The sequence below is a fragment of the Rana temporaria genome, chromosome 13, assembly GCF_905171775.1.
Source record: "Rana temporaria chromosome 13, aRanTem1.1, whole genome shotgun sequence".
Taxonomy (NCBI): Eukaryota; Metazoa; Chordata; class Amphibia; order Anura; family Ranidae; genus Rana; species Rana temporaria.
The window spans coordinates 66,591,782-66,608,969 of record NC_053501.1 but is presented as its reverse complement, the minus strand read 5'-3'; the positions used below and the strand labels follow the sequence as shown (position 1 = coordinate 66,608,969).

Genomic DNA, 17,188 nt, shown 5'->3' with positions numbered 1-17,188 from the left:
GTTCACTTACCATTGCCTCCCCACCGCTGATCATCAGAGGCTTTTGGGGAGAGATTGAGGGGGCTCCCCTTTTACAGCAAGAGGTCACCGCAGCATTCACCCACTGCTGATACTGCTAGAAGGGACTGTGCCACTAGGAGCAGGACACCAAGCATACTCAATCCCTACCGCACCCATACTGCACTCTATACCGCACTTTTTCCAACCCTAAACTGCACCTATACAACCCTATACTACATTATACCGTATCTCCAACTCATCTGTACCACATCTACCTTGCAGCTGTGTTGGAACTATACCATACATATATTGCACCTATACTGCATGTAGGTTAACTGGGACTGTTGTTAAGGAGGTTCTAAAGGCAGAAGGTTTTTTACCTTAATGCATTCTCTGCAAAAACTTTCTGTGTGCCGCTCCCCCCAGCCTCTGCTTATATCTGAGGCCCATCTCGATCCAGTGATGTGCATGAGAGCAGTGGCTCTCCCAAGTCTCTCTCCTCATTTGCTCACACAGCGCAGGGAGCCATTGGCTCCTGCTGCTGTCAATCACATCCAGTGAGCCAATGAGCAAAGAGCATGGGAGGGCTTAGCCACACTTTGTACAATATCCATTCACAGGCTTGGAATCAGGAGGCAGGGGAGCGGGGACCCAAAAAGAAGATGATTGGGGCTGCTCTATGCAAGACCATTGCACAGAGCAGGTCAGTAAGATGTGTTTGTTATTTCTTTCTTTCCTTTTAGAATCACTTTAAGTGCACCTGACGCTCTTAAAGGGCCCTAACGATAGCTGGCAGAAAAACATCTCAAAGGACTGCCTCTCAAGTATTAATTATTTTGCAAGTGCCTTTGTTCCCCTGCCTCCTCCGCTTTCATCCTCCTTTTCTTTTTTACGGTGCATACCCAGCTGGTCTATGACTAGCATTGTCGCCATAAATGTGCTCTGGCAGTAGTTCCAGTACTCAGTAGATTAAACTTTAAAGTGGATGTAAACCGGAATTTAATTTTTTTTTGATGTCACAATGTAGGGTATAAGATTTCCTATTATCTGTGCCCAGTCTTGCCACACAGAGTTAATCCAGCTCTGAGCAATCCTCTTTCATTGTTCAGTGAAATAAAACGGACTTACAGAGAAAAACCTTAGTCCGTTCCGCCTCCTTACTGTGAGTGACAGGTTATTTACATATCTCATGCACTAGCCTGAGACAGAGGCACATCCTGTGTAAAAAGTTCACAATTCACACCCCCCTCCCCTCCTCTCCCTTCCAGCTCTCCCAGGATTGGCTGCATTTACTGTGTTTTGACTGGATGTTTCTCATCATGGGGTGTGATCCACAGTTCAGTGTGATGAGGAAATGCATGTATATTGCAGTGAAAACTCAGAACAGAGAGCAGAATATACACAGACAAGTGATCTGATTTAGGTTAGATGTATCTAGTGAGAGCTGGGCAGAATTGCAGTGTGTGTGTCTGAGGTCACCTGATCACAGTTACAACATCAGGTTATTTACATATCTCATGCACTAGCCTGGAGACAGGCATTATTTTTTAATTCCCACCCCCACTCCTTTTTTGAAGTCATGTGGTTACTTTTCTGGATTTAGACTGGATGTTAGTGATCATAGCAGAAGTTCAGTGTAAAGAATACACAAGAGAAAATGCATGTTGACAAGGGGAGTGTAGAGGAGGGCGGGGAGTCTACTGGCATCACGACTCCACCCACCGAGCTCCAGACAACACAACAGACCCACCCACAGAATCTGCAGTTTTTCGGGTCTCATAAAAGACAGAGGGGAGACATTTGATAAGTAAGGATACATGCAGGAAGCATCTGTATCCTTATAGATCAGCACTATGGCAGTAGTTTAGAAAGGATGAGAGTGGGTTTACATCCACTTTAATACTGCTCACTGCTGCACTTGAGGTGGCCGTGCTACTGTTTATGCTGATCTGGACACCAAAAAAAAAATCTTATGCCTAGTCCCTACTGTTGAGAGAGTAAATGAATATCTACAGTCTCTCTCAGGTTCTCCAATCCTAGTTGACGCCTCCTTAGGGGAAACGCATCGGAAGTAGTCAGTTGTAACATCGGGGAGCGCGGTCCACAACTTTTAACATTGTAACTTGTAACATTTTTAAGTGCCTTTTAAAATGTATTTGCTTTTTTATCAAAAGATAGTTTCCTCCAAATTTTTCAATTTTTTTTATCAACAGATAGTCTTCCTCCAATTTCTCATTATCCATCATGAGTTCTTAAAGGGGAGGTGCAGCTTTGAAAAAAATAATGTTTTAAAGTCAGCAGCTACAAACACTGTAGCTGCTGACTTTTAATAAGCACACTTGCCTGTCCAGGTTGCCCGCGATCCTCACTAAGGGAAACAGGCAGTGGAGCCTTGCGGCTTCACTGCCCATTTCCTACTGCGCATGCGCAAGTCGTATGCCGCTTTGTGAATGGGCGGTTGTCTTCTGGAAGACACGCAGTTCCATATGTGTTATAGGTCCATCCAGACCACACACCTGTTTCCGATTTACCCATCGTGTTCACATTGGCAACAATATTGTGCATTATATTTTATACCACTGTGGGTTTTCACACCCTTTCTATAGAATCAGCGCATCTTTACACTTTCAATCACTTAGTCCCTACTGATAATCACTTTGGGGCAGATTCAGGTACCGCTGCGCACTCCTTACGGAGGCGCAGCGTCCCGTTTTTGCCCTGCGCCCCCGCAAATTATTTGCGCTACGCTTCATTCACGAAGCAGTAGCCACGTAATTTGCGTGGGCGCTCCTCAAAAATGCCCGGCGTAAGGGAGCGTAATTTAAATGATCCCGTAGGGGGCGTGGATCATTTAAATTAGGCGCATTCCCGCGCCGAGCGTAGTGCGCATGCTCCGTCGGGAAACTTTCCCGACGTGCATTGCGGCAAATGACGTCGCAACGACTTCAAAGTGAACGTGAATGGCGCCATTCACGATTCACTTACGCAAACAACGTAAAATTTAACGACGGGTATACGTAGCATTGGCTGCCCCTGCTATTAGCAGGAGCAGCCTTACGTGAAAACCCAACGTACGCAAACAACGTAAACTGCGTACGCAGGGCTCGCGTAGGGTTGTGAATCGGCGTTAGTATGCAATTTGCATACTATACGCTGACCACAACGGGAACGCCCCCTAGCGGCCAACGTAAGAATGCAGCCTACGATATGACTGGCATAAAAGCCTTATGCTAGTCATATCTTAGGCTGCCTTCGGCGTAACGAGGTTCCTGAATCAGGAGCATTCGAAACGCCGGCGCAAGTAAGCAATTGCGCTGCGTAACTATGGTTACGCAGACGCAATTGCTTCTTGAATCTGGGCCTTTGTATGCTAAATTCTGTTATTATCATCATTAATCCATTTTATGTTTGCCTAGTTACCAACCATAGTGGGTGACGCTATATTAAGTTTGCCTTTACTACCTGGTTTGGTGCCTGTTTTCTTTGATATAGCACTACTATTGGGTCCTGTGTATTACTTTCAGTGAATTCCTGTGATATTGTATGCTTGTGCACTCAACCTGGTGTGTCAGAGGGGCAGAGGTTCTTGAGAAGGTCAAGGCAAAGAACAGAGGACCCATCCTATTCAGCAGAAAATATGGGGGCAGCACTTCATTGGTCATGTACTGATCAAAATTTGGCCGGATCAGCAGAAACCAGATACATTTTGATCAGTATAGTTGATCGTTTGATTTAATTTTGCTGAAGGCATCCACTGATATGTGCATTGTGTAAGCTGGTGTCGGCTGGTGCCACTGTCAGAATACAATGTCCTGGCAGTGAAGGATTCCACCATCCATTCAGAATCTATTATATTTCTTACAAATAAAAATGTGTTGGGGCAATCCTATGTGATCTGGACCAAAATAATAGCTACACCCTACTGCGTTCTTCTCCAGGAAACAGAGTAACAGACTTATGATATTGTTATTAAAGTGCCTTTAGGGAAAAGCAATATCTTTTGGAAACTGTGGCCCATATTTAATATAATATTTAATATTTAACTGCTTGCCGACCAGCCGCCGGTTATACGGTGGCAGGTCGGCTCTGCTGGGCGAGATCACGTAGCTATACGTCACCTCGCCGAGCAGCCCCCCGCTCACCCCTGACGCCGACGAACGTGCCCGGCGGTCACGATCAGCGCCGGGCACCCGCGATCGCTTGTTACAGAGCGAGAACCGGGAGCTGTGTGTGTAAACAGGGGGGGAAATTACCTATCGTCTGTTCATACAATGTATGAACAGCGATTTGTCATTTCCCCATGTCAGTCCACCCCCCCCTTCAGTTAGAACACACCCAGGGAACATGATTAACCCCTAGTGTTAACCCCTTCACTACCAGTGGCATTTTTATAGTAATCAATGCATTTTTATAGCACTGATCGCTATAAAAATGCCAATGGTCCCAAAAATGTGTCAAAAGTGTCCGAAGTGTCCGCCATAATGTCGCAGTACCGATAAAAATCGCTGATCGCCGCCATTACTAGTAAAAAAAAATATTAAGAAAAATGCCATAAAACGTATCCCCTATTTTGTAAACGATATAACTTTTGCGCAAACCAATCAATAAACGCTTATTGTAATTTTTTTTTACGAAAAATATGTAAACAAATACGTATCGGCCTAAACTGAGGAAAAAATATGTTTTTTATATATTTTTGGGGGATATTTATTATAGCAAAAAGTAAAAAATATATTTTTTTTTTTCAAAATTGTCGCTCTATTTTTGTTTATAGCGCAAAAACTAAAAACCGAAGAGGTGATCAAATACCACCAAAAGAAAGCTCCATTTGTGGGGAAAAAAATACGCCAATTTTGTTTGGGAGCCACGTCGCACGACCGCGCAATTGTCAGTTAAAGCAACGCAGTGCCGAATCCCAAAAAGTGGCCTGGTCTTTGACCAGCAATATGGTCCAGGGGTTAAGTGGTTAATAATCACAACAATAGAATATTTAAAGTGGACCTGGACACAAAAAGTGAGGATGTGCTTTCATTTAGGGGACCCCAAGTGGTATAATACTAATTTTAAAAAAGTAAAAAAAAATGCCCCCCTCCCCGTAGCACATTATAATAGACTTACCTGTAAACAGAGCCATCCAGTGCTGCACTGTCACAGCTCCCCCTAGTTCCCTGCGCTTTCATCAGAGTATACGTTTTAACCAATTTCTGGAAGGACTACTGCAGTTTTTTAAAGATTAATTTACCATTTTCATCCATGTTCCAGGTTTGAACTGGAACAATTCCAACTGTTAAAATATTTCTAAAGCCGCGTACACACGATCGGTTTGTTCATCGGTGTAAAAAAATAGAACATATTTTCAATTTTGAAATGCATCAGGAAATTTGAAATGCATCAGGAAATTTGAAATGCATCAGGACCGCCTCAAATTTGTATTCACAATCTTAACAATACATTATATTGAATTGGTAGAACAATAGAAACTTTGGGCCAGATTCATAAAATAGATGCGACGGCGTATCTCCTGATACGCCGTCGTATCTCTGAGATACGATTGTCGTATCTATGCGCCTGATTCATAGAATCAGGTTACGCATAGATCTCCCTAAGATCCGACAGGTGTAAGTGACTTACACTGTCGGATCTTAGGCTGCAATTCTAGGCCGGCCGCTAGGTGGCGATTCCATTGCGGTTGGCGTAGAATATGCAAATGACTAGTTACGCCGATTCACGAACGTACGCTTGCCCGTCGCAGTAAATTTACGCCGTTTCCGTAAGAGATATGCGGCGTAAAACTAAAGCTGCCCTCTAGGTGGTTTAGCCAATGTTAAGTATGGCCGTCGTTCCCGCGTCGAAATTTAACGTCGTTTGCGTAAGTCGTCCGTGAATGGCGCTGGACGCCATTTACGTTAACGTTGAAACCAATGACGTCCTTGCGACGTCATTTAACGCAATGCACGTCGGGAAATTTTAGGGACGGAGCATGCGCAGTACGTTCGGTGTGGGAACGCGCCTAACTTAAATGGTCCCCGCCCCATTTGAATTAGGCGGGCTTGCGCCGGGCGGATTTACGCTACGCCGCCGCAACTTTACAGGCAAGTTCTTTGTGAATCATGCACTTGCCCATAAAACTTGCGGCGGTGTAACGTAAATGTAATACGTTACGCCGCCACAGAGATGCGCCGATTCTACCTGAATCTGGCCCTTAAGAAATGAATATCCTTTATATTTTTTTTCTACAAGCCAGGTTATTGCGAAATCTTGGAGGGAACGATCCTTTGACCCACGTTATTATTTTTTTCTGTTAACTTTATACTTTTTTTTTGCTTTGAATTCAAATTATTTACAAATAAATTGCATCCCATTATACTCTACACTTTTATTTTATGTATGTTATGTTACACCACAAACTGATCTCTGTATGATATCTATTTAATAAGAGTTTTTTTCTTCTATTATATACTTTGTATTTTAAACGATACATGTATAATTCCATTATATACACATATACTATTTGTACATTGCTTACAATTCAATTTTCTCTATTCAATTTTTGAAATGTAATTTTATATATATTATGTAATTATTACGTAAGCCTTTTACGTCTGCCGCACCAGCGTCTTGCAGTTACAGTTCCTTAATAAGTGTGCCTCTTTCTAGATACAGATACACACCCAACATACATAAATACGTTATTGTATGTGGACAACATGTACTGTGGGGTTCCTGTTTTTATCTTTCTGACACATAAAATACCGCTGTACATACATGTAATCATGCACATAGCTTGAAGTGTCTTTTAATACAATATAACATTGGATCTGTAATAATGTTTATTGCAAATCATAAATATATATTCAGTGAATGTATAAATAGTGTCATATGCATGTATTTGTATGTTCAATTTTTCTCTCTTTTTCCCCCTGTTCATGTATATTGAATCACATTGAACAAGATATTTACATATATTTCTACCAACATTCTTTGGGCCAGATTCACAAAGAAGATACGACGGCGTATCACCTGATACGCCGTCGTATCTTCGAATCCTGCCGGTCGTATCTATGCGCCTGATTCATAGAATCAGGTTACGCATAGATCTCCCTAAGATCCGACAGGTGTAACTGTGTTACACCGTCGGATCTTAGGTTGCAATTCTAGGCCGGCCGCTAGGTGGCGATTCCATTGCGGTCGGCGTAGAATATGCAAATGAATTAGGCGGGCTTGCGCTGGATGCATTTACACTACGCCGCCGCAAGTTTACAGGCAAGTGCTTTGTGAATTAAGCACTTGCGCTGAAAACTTGCGGCGGTGTAACGTAAATGTAATACGTTACGCCGCCGCAGAGTAAGCCGATTCTACGTGAATCTGGCCCTTTGTTTTTAGAATTTATACAATATCTCATTGTGCCATTTTCAAAGGCCCTGACGAAGTGGAAGTCCGCGAAACGCGTAGGCCCTATCATTTTTCATGCTTGGGAATCTTCAGAACTGTAACTTGGTTTTATTTTTTGTTTTGAATCGTTTTATATTACTCTCACATGGCAGAAAAATAAAAGTTGTTTCTTTTTCTATAATTTTGGTACTTATTGATTTACTTCCCTCTTTGAGGCACACACAAAGCCCCACCCTGCTCAACGTTTTTCTTGACAAATAGTCGCATATCTTCAGGGGATGGTGCCTCAGTAGGAGCCTTTTGGTACTTCACATACACTCCAACCCCTACACATATTTATTATGCTTTCTACCTGTGATAACATCCAATACAAATCTTATACCAGGACAACAGAGACTTATTATAGCGATATATAGCATATACAGTATATGAACATTGTCAGCTGACCATTTGTATTTTATGTAATTTGTTTTTCTTAAATTGATATGGAATAGAGTGGGAATGGAATATCATGACTTGGATGATAGTGGACATGAGTAGACAGATGTCTCTCAATGTGTCCTGTTTATCATTATCACTGAAAGTTAAAGTAAAAGAAAATACCAAATTTTGGGCTGTCCCCAGAAAAGAAAAAGAAGGAAAATCTTCCAATAAGCACACTAGTTTTGGTGACCTGGGGGTCCCCACGGAATTCTCTTAACTAGTAGGGATTTCCTGTTACTTCCTGTTTGGCTATGGGACAGGAAGTGAAGGGAAATCTCCGCAATAAGATACAATACAGATCGTGAAAGTAATCGAACGGGTTACAACCCTCCCTTGCTCTATCCAAAACGGAAAAAAAATGCCTATAATTCTAATTTAAAGTGTTGATAAACCCAGGACCCTGCATTTACTATATCTGGTCTTCCACAGTACACGGAACACGGAAATGCAGTAATTTTAGTAAATACCTTTTCTCATCAGCAGTATACAGCAGTCTGCTGACTTCTATCAGTATCCAATTGTGCACTTGTAAAGCTTTTAGGAGGAGTTCTCATTCTCCTCTGACTGTCCTATGAGGCTTCATGACCCCTGCCCCCCTGTATGGACAGTGCTGATTGGCCCTGTGCTGATTACATACACCCCCCCCCCCCAAAAAAATAAAAACCTCTAGCTATACACATCAAACTGAGCATGTGGAGAGTGCCTACTGTGGCTCTGTGCGATCAGCGGATGGATTAGGGCATGGGTCCTCAAACGATGGCCCTCCAGGTGTTCAGGAACTACAATTCCCATCATGCCTAGTCATGTCTGTGAATGTCAGAGGTTTACAATGCCTCATGGGATTTGTAGTTCCGCAACAGCTGGAGGGCCATAGTTTGAGGATCCCTGGATTAGGGATTGCGGAAAAAGGGGAGGTTTAGAGAAGACAGGATCAAACAGCCTTGTTACACAATGCAGAGGATTAACCCCTTGGGTTCCACTGTGAGTATAACAAGCATGCTTTACTGCAGTGGTGGCCGCTCCATTAGGGACACAGGGGCACTTCCCCCCCTAATCCATGCGCCCAGCCCCTAATCTACATGCAGGGTGCCGGACGCATGGACTTCAATGTTTTCTTCTTTTTTTTTTTTTAGGCACATGATTAAAACACGAGGCTCTAATTGGCTTCAAAAAGGGTGGGCTTGGGCGCAGAGCACTGCGCCCTGAGCCCACCCAGTTGTGTGACAATAGTGAATTAATATTGCTTCTCCTACAGGCCAATCAGGAGGCGGGTCTTAAGACCCCATAAGCCCTGAGGAGAAGCAACCGTTTTGGTCGGGAGCATAAGCAGGAGGGAGGCTGCCGAAGAGGATATGTAGGAGAAAGCTGCCGAAGCCTAAATGGGGTAAGTGTGGGGCTGGTGGGCAGACAGGTGAGCGACGGGGGGGGGGGGGGGTTTGTTCGCTGATCAACCGACCAATGGGGGGACAGGGCTTGTTTGCTGTCCCCAAAAATGGAGCACCAGCTGCCACTGCTTTACTGCAAATACAGACTGATTTTACTGTTGTGGGTTTAGTATGCCTAACTATATTTGGCAACTGTACATCAAAATGCCGCCCTTGCTGAGTACATATTGATGTATCTGCTAAATTACATCCTGTGCAATGATTATGCTATTTGTATGCAATGGCTGTTGCCTGTGACAGCTGAGACTCCCATCCAGTACTGAAGGCTGCCATTGTAAGCTCCTGGTAGCAGTACTGGTTCTGGAAGAGAGCAGACTTATTGAATCAAACACTGGCATGTCTGTCCCAGAACTAGCACAGCAGGCAGCCGTAATCTCAAAACTCCCAAGTAGTGCTGAAGGTTGCCATTCCCTGACTCCTGGAAGTAGCCCTAGTTCTGGGGAAGGGGGACCACTGAATAATGCTGTCCCAGGACTAGCACTATTTTAGCAATTGCTAAAAGGATATTTAAAAAAAAAATAACTCTTTTGGAAAAAAAAAATACTAGTTATATATGATATGGACACATTTAGCTAGATTCAGAGTGGCCGCCGCAACTTTAAGGTGGCGTAGCGTATCGTATTTACGCTACGCCGCCTTAAGTCAGAGAGGCAAGTACTGTATTCACAAAGTACCGTATTTATCGGCGTATACCGCGCACTATTTTGCCCTGAAAATCAGGGCAAAATCGTGGGTGCGCGATATACGCCGATACCCGCTTTCCCGCCACGAGTTTGAATACTGCGCCAGCATATACCGAGCGCAGTACACTCGTGTATCTTCGGGCAGTCTCGGCGCCTCTCGCACTGACGTCCTGAGCGTACAGGACGTCAGCGCGACAGTTGCCGAGCCTGCCCGAAGATACACAAGTGTACTGCGCTCGGTATATGCCGGCGCAGTATTCAAACTCGTGGCGGGAAACGAGCGGGGAGGACGCGAGGACGCCGCAGAAGGACGCCGGACCCGCCGAAAAGGACACCCGACCCGCCAAAGAGGACACCCGACCCGCCGAAGAGGACACCCGACCCGCCGAAGAGGACACCCGACCCGCCGAAGACGGACGCCCGAAGCCGCAGAAGGACGCCAGACCCGACGAGGCCGCAGTAGGACGCCGCGCAAGACACCAAAACTGTAAGTACAAAAAAACAAAAAAACTTTTTTTCCACAGGATTGGGGCCCTCTTTAGGGGTGCGCGGTATACGCGGGAGCGCGTTATACCGCGATAAATACGGTACTTGCCTCCTAACTTACGGCGGCGTAGCGTAAATAGGGCCAGCATAAGCGCGCCTAATTCAAATTAGGATGAGGGGGCGTGTTTTATGTTAATGGGGGGTGACCTGACGTGATTGACGGTTTTTACGAACGGCGCATGCGCTGTCCGTGTACATATCCCAGTGTGCATAGCGCCAAAGTATGCCACAAGGACGTATTGGTTTCGGCGTGAATGTAAATTACGTCCAGCCCTATTCACGGACGACTTACGCAAACAACGTAACATTTTCAAATTTCGACGCGGGAACGACGGCCATACTTAACATTGACTAGTCCAGCTATTTGATGGAATAACTTTACGCCTGAAAACGCCTTACGTAAACGACGTATCTTTACTGTGACAGGCGCACGTACGTTCGTGAATAGGTGTATCTAGTAATTTACATATTCTACGCCGAACTCAACAGAAGCGGCACCTAGCGGCCAGCCTAAATATTGCACCCTAAGATACGACGGCGCAGGCTGACGTATCTTAGCTAGGTTTAAGTGTATCTCAGTTTAAAAATACACTTAAACTTAGGACGTCGCAGATTCCGAGTTAGGTCGGTGTATCTACTGATACACCAGCCTAACTCTCTCTGAATCTAGCTATAAGAATCATAATAATATAATATACTGGTATCGGGAAGACTTTCTAAAGAAGAGAAGACTTTTAAATACCCCAGTGTAATGATCAGTAGTGTTCAGAATTCAATAAGCGCTCAGTTTACATTCAGCTACAAGATTTCTAATTGCAGGTTTCTGGACACTACTTTGATATTATCCTGGATATGCTGTATTATGTATTATTCAATAAGCAGGGAGCATATTCTATTACGCAAATGGCTGTGATGAGCTACTATATTTTACAATGCCTCGTTAAATATTTCTCATGATAGTTTCATATTTCATGTCCTTTTCAAATATTGCCCACTCCACTAATGTTATGTTCATCTTGATTAACCCAGGTGACTATTTCAGATGAGTCTTGCTAGACCATAATGCCTTAATTGCCTTGCATGTAGGCAAAGTCCCTTAAAGGAAATCTGTATTGAGAAATGATAGAGGCTGCCAATGCACACCTTACCTGCTGAAAATACTACTGTATTTTCCAGTGTATAAAATGACCCTTTACACTTTAAAAAAATGTCCAAAAATTGGGGGTCATCTTATGAGAGTGAGTGAGTGAGAAACTTATATAGCGCAACAAATGCGAACTTAATCGCCTCAAGGCGCTTGGCATCCAGAGTTGTACAGGTCTTTCAGAAGAGGTGGGTCTTCAGTTTTTTCCTAAAAACCCGATGGTTTACTTCCAAGCGGATAGTCGTGGGTAGAGCATTCCAGAGCCGTGGTCCTTGGACCGAGAATCTACGTTCTCCCTTAGATTTGTAGTGAGATTTGGGGATTTGGAGAAGGTTTTGGTTGGTTGATCGGAGCACGCGCTTGGTGACGCCGGAAAAAATGCAGCCTGCTGTATGTCAGCCCGCCAGATGTGCTGTAATACTGTATGTAGCTTTGGCTACATACAGTATACACCGCTGAGCCAATCCTGGCGAGCAATGTATTCTATTAATGAATACAGACCCTTCTCAGATTGGAGTCACAACCTCTGCCAATCCGAGCAGGCTACATACAGTAGCCTGCTTGGATTGGCTTTGAGAGGTGCGGGATGATAAAGTTACAGCCTCTGCCAATCCGAGCAGGCTTTGTATTCATTAATAGAATACATCACTTGCCATGATTGGCTTAGCGCGGTTTGGCTCCATCTCCAGCAAGAAGAAGGAAATATAGGAAATATGAAGCCTCGGAAGGAGGGGGGGTCATTTTATACAGTGAGTATAGGCAAAAACTGTAAAAAAAAAAAAAATACGGTACTTCTCTCTCATCCATTGTAGAATAGAGAAATTCAGATACAGATGGGCTATACTGCTGCCCACAGGATGTTTCAACACAAACCAACAAATAACCCCTTCTCTACCCAGCATGCTTCAGTTTTTTTGCCGATGTCCTATGAATTTGCATGCCTTTTCCTAATTTTTTTTTTTCTTGGCAGCTTTATTTTTTTTTTCCTGGAGCTTTTCCTCAGTGACTCCAAACACGATTCCTTCCTATACCACTGCTTAAGCTGGTCCCACACTGGGCCTAGCTGCACTACAGCTGCAAGGAAGCAAAATGTCTTGGCTGAGGCCCCGTACACACGACAGAGGAACTCGACGTGCTTGGCACGTCGAGTTCCTCGTCGAGTTTTGGGATGAAGCCGCCGAGGAGCTCGGCGGGCCGCCTTCTCCCATAGAACAACGAGGACAACGAGAAAATAGAGAACATGTTCTCTATTTTCTCGTCGAGTTCCTCGGCGGCTCCATCGAGCCAAAACTGTACAGACGACAGAGTTTCTCGGCAGAATCCGGGTTTTGACCGAGTTTCTCGGTGAATTCTGCCGAGAAACTCTGACGTGTGTACGAGGCCTCAGACTCAGAGAGGACAGTCCAGCTGCCAAAAGTGACCTAAGCCTATACTTCCCTAGTGGTTTTGAGGGAATTGACCTGGTTTCCACAAAAGGAACCAGCATCTGAAATCCAGAACCTGATACCCCTATTGTTTTATGGTCATCATCATCGAGTTTTCCTCAGCTCTATCAGGTGAGGCCCCATACCCACAGTGATCTCTATGTCCCCCTCAGGATTTTTTTTCTGTTTGCACTCAGCTACTGTGCCACTCTACCCACAACTACCCTAAGCATTCTAAGACTCTGCCTTTGACCTTCATCAACCCCTAAATCAAAGTCCCTGTGGTCCCTATCACCATCTCTGACTATGATTCAAAGTCCCTGCACTTATTTTTTCAGTGTGTTCTACCTTGCATCTGGAGGATCAACTAACAGTTCTAGGCCTTTGGTCTTGTAAGGCTCCTACAGCTGCAAATAACTTTCTTATGCATCCTCCATATGGTATGAAAGGACCATGAAAGGTCCAAGGCTTCACCCAAATATGTGGCTGGAATTTTCCCCTTAAATTGGAAATTTCTATACCTGTCTTTAATGAAAATGATGTCTGTACAGATGCGCAAAACACTCACACAGGGCTCTGACATTAAATCGCCTAACCCTCATGGGATTAGGCCCTGAACTTGACACCATCATTATCAATGCCACAAGGAGTCAGAGTGTTCTCTTGCCTCAATCAAGAAGGTCCGTGGAGGGGACAGAGGAACCCCACTCCTCTACCTAAAACCAGATGCAGGTACATGCGGGTCTTTAGAACCAGACTCATGCTCAAAGCCAATGGTCAGCCAACCCAACTAAAAGGCTTCTGCATAAATGTCCCCCCTCCCCTTTTACCCACATTACTATTATTATACAGGATTTTTATAGCACCAACAGTTTACAGATTAATATAAAAACAGGAACGGGACATAGGGTTTTGAAGAGAGATAACAAAACACTGCAGATGTATGTGCCCAGCTCAAATTTCATGAATCGGGTTTACATCCACTTTAAGGTTGCGCTTCGGAGGAATCTGCTACCTCTCAGAGAATTGGACCTTGTGTTCACCCTAGTGCCCTTTCCAGACATCTCTATTATTTCTTGATTAGATGACTTCCTCTAAAGACAGTCAGTTATTCAAACCCTTGCACTCAGCAGCCTTTTGAGAAGCCTAAAGCCTCGTACACACATACGGGATTCCCGGTGGTAAAAAGTCAGCCGGGAAACCCGAGGGGAAAACCGAGATCCTGTTCGATAACTTTTTCCCCCTACACACGACCGGGTTTTGAAAACTGCCATGAGAGCTTTGGTCGAGAATCCCGGCCGTGTGTATGCTCCATCGCAGTGTTTCCCATAGGAATCCAGGCAGGAAAAAAAAGAGCTGGTTCTCTTTTAGCCAGATCCTCGTAGTAACTATCATTGGTAGCTTTCTGCCACCACTGGGTGAGGCTTTTCAGCTTAAACCCTCACTAAAAAATCCATCCTTTTCCTTCAGTCCCAGGTGTGTGCGGTGTTGGGAAAATTCCTTCTCAGGATGGTCTTCCCTTTTATCATTGGTATCATTGCTTCTCAGTCCTTTTCAGCCAAACTTTCCAGTGCTAGGGGTCTGGGTCCTGAGTGAGACATCCACATTGTATCTTTGGACTAGGAAAACCCTGACATGACATATCAGTCTCTACGTGAGCAAGGTGGATTTTTACCCTTTGCTCTGAAAGCCTCTCCATCTGTCAAAATACTCAAACAGCGCCTGCATTTGACTGGATGCAGCCGTCAATTTGCTGCCTGTCTCCTTCAATTTTGTTTTATGAGGGATGTCAGGTGGGAGGCAGCTGACATGGCCAACCACTGAGCAAACTTCAGCCAATTCATCAGGAACAGCCTAAATTCAGCGTGTGTATGGCCACCATAAGGGCTAAGAGTGTAATACTTGGGCCTACTTATGTAAACCAACTAGTCTTTTTCTTGCAGACCTGGTTTGTCAGAGATTTCCTCCTTTTCTCTTTTCACCACATCATGTTGTGAGTCTGTTCTTTCCTAATCAGGTAGTTGTGATGTTCCAACTGTTTTGGTGGATTTTTTTGGTTTGACATCTGGTTCAGGCTCAGGTTTTCTTTGGGTGCAGTGTTGCCCCTCTGGCAGTAACCTTGTCTGTCAGATTCAGACAGTTTCATTCTCTTTTTGTGGACCTGTCAGTGGCTGTTGCCCACCCCTCAATTAGACTATTTTTGGATGCCCCAACTGTATCTAAATTCCTGTGTCCTTCAATGGGTGAGAAAGAAAATAGGTTTCTTCCACTTACCATAAAATCTATTTCTTTGACTCCACTGGGGACACAGGTTCCACCCCTCTGTGTGTTTTCTTTTCTTTTGTTCTTGCCCTTAATAATGCTATTCCAAAACATTGGGGCATGCAGGGGTTACACAGGGGCGGTCTTAACAATGTTTCTGTTTGCCATTGCCTGAATCTCCAGTAGGCTGCAGTATAACCCAACTGTATCGGAATTCCTCTATACCTCAATGAATTACAAGGAACAGATTATTCAGTTAGTATAAAAATCTTATTTTCCTGGCTGTCATCTGAATAAGTGACTCCAGTATTTTATTTTAGTCACTAACCTGGAGGAAGTATGATCTGAACTCCTTTTCCAGGTAAGTAAATCAAAGAATGGAAGGAAACTAATATTTTCCCAGATAGGGCAAAGGGAAATCTCTGCAATGGAGACATAGACAGCAGGAAAAAGCTACAATATTGCTATCAATACTGTTTTCTATTAGGTACATTTGTTTTCATACTCTCCTTTTTGAAAAGATTTCCCCTTACAATCACAGTCCCCGAAAATTACTATCACAGTATCACTGTGATAGTAATTACAGGAAATGATACAGCACCCAACAGTGTCACAGACAATGATAACAAAAACCTGACAAGAATCCAAACCCTTTCCTTAATCTATCCAAAATGAATTAAAGGAGTTGTAAAGGTCCTTTTTTTATTTTCTAAATGGGCTCCTTTAAGCTAGTGCACTGTTGGTTCACTTAACTTTTCCTTCGATTTCCCTTCTAAGGCCCCATGCACACGAGACGCTTGTAAACACGTGTTCAGAGGCATTTGGACAGCTTTTTCAACTGCCCCTGAACACATTGAATGTAATCATATGTGTCCATGCACACAGTCACGTTTTTATGTGTTTTTCAGCAGTTGCGTTTATGCTCGTTTATGCTCGTTTTTTCAGAAGCAAAAAAATGGGTTCAGACGCAAAAGTTTTCGTGTTTCAGACGCAAATCGCGGCACAACGCCGCTAAACGCGGCAAAACGCAGTACCGGCGTTTTGCCACGATTTCGTTTATAGGCGTTTTTAAAGGTGACCTATTTTTTTACATTAGAAATCTCAAAAATGATGGCAAATGATGAAAAAACATAAAAAAAACATAAAAAATTTAATTGCTTGCATTGCATTGTGGACAATCCACAACTTGTGGCAGGTGACGTGGCCAGGTGACGTGGCCAGTGGACAATCCACAACTGGTGGCAGGTGACGTGGCCAGGTGACGTGGCAGGTGATGTGGCCAGGTGACGAGGCAGGTGACGTGGTCAGGTGACATGACAAGTGGAAAATCCACAACTTGTGGCCAGGTGACATGGCAGGTGGACAATTCACAACTTGAGGCAGGTGACGTGGCAAGTGACACGCTAAATACACGTACACTGCTGCTCTCTCAGTTGCTACTCACTCTGGTCTCACAAAATGGCTAAAATGGTTAAATAATACTGTTTTTTGAGCTTAGGGAGGGTCTTATGATGTTTCTTAACCAAACGCTTATAAACGCAAACGCGGTAAAACGCCGCGAAATTCGCGGCAAAAACAGGCGTTTTAAACGCCTTTTTTGAGTTTGAAAACGTGTGTTTAGATGAGTTTGCATCTGCGTCTCGTGTGCATGGGGCCTAAATGTTTTGTTCTTTGTTTGAATTTCTCACTTCCTGTCCCTCCTCAGTAAGCTGTTCAGTAAGCTGTTCTGGCTGACTAACCCCCAGCCAGATGATGGGGGCAAGCTTACTGAGGAAAAACAGGAAGTGAGAAATTCAGACAAAGAAAAAA

At 44.1% G+C, this 17,188-nt stretch overlaps 1 protein-coding gene across 1 annotated transcript in view; it reads right to left on the bottom strand.

Moving 5' to 3' along the window:
* Positions 1-17,188, bottom strand: part of AKAP6 (A-kinase anchoring protein 6) — a 311,162-nt gene that overhangs the window by 235,413 nt on the left and 58,561 nt on the right. The gene's annotated exons all lie outside the window — the stretch shown is intronic.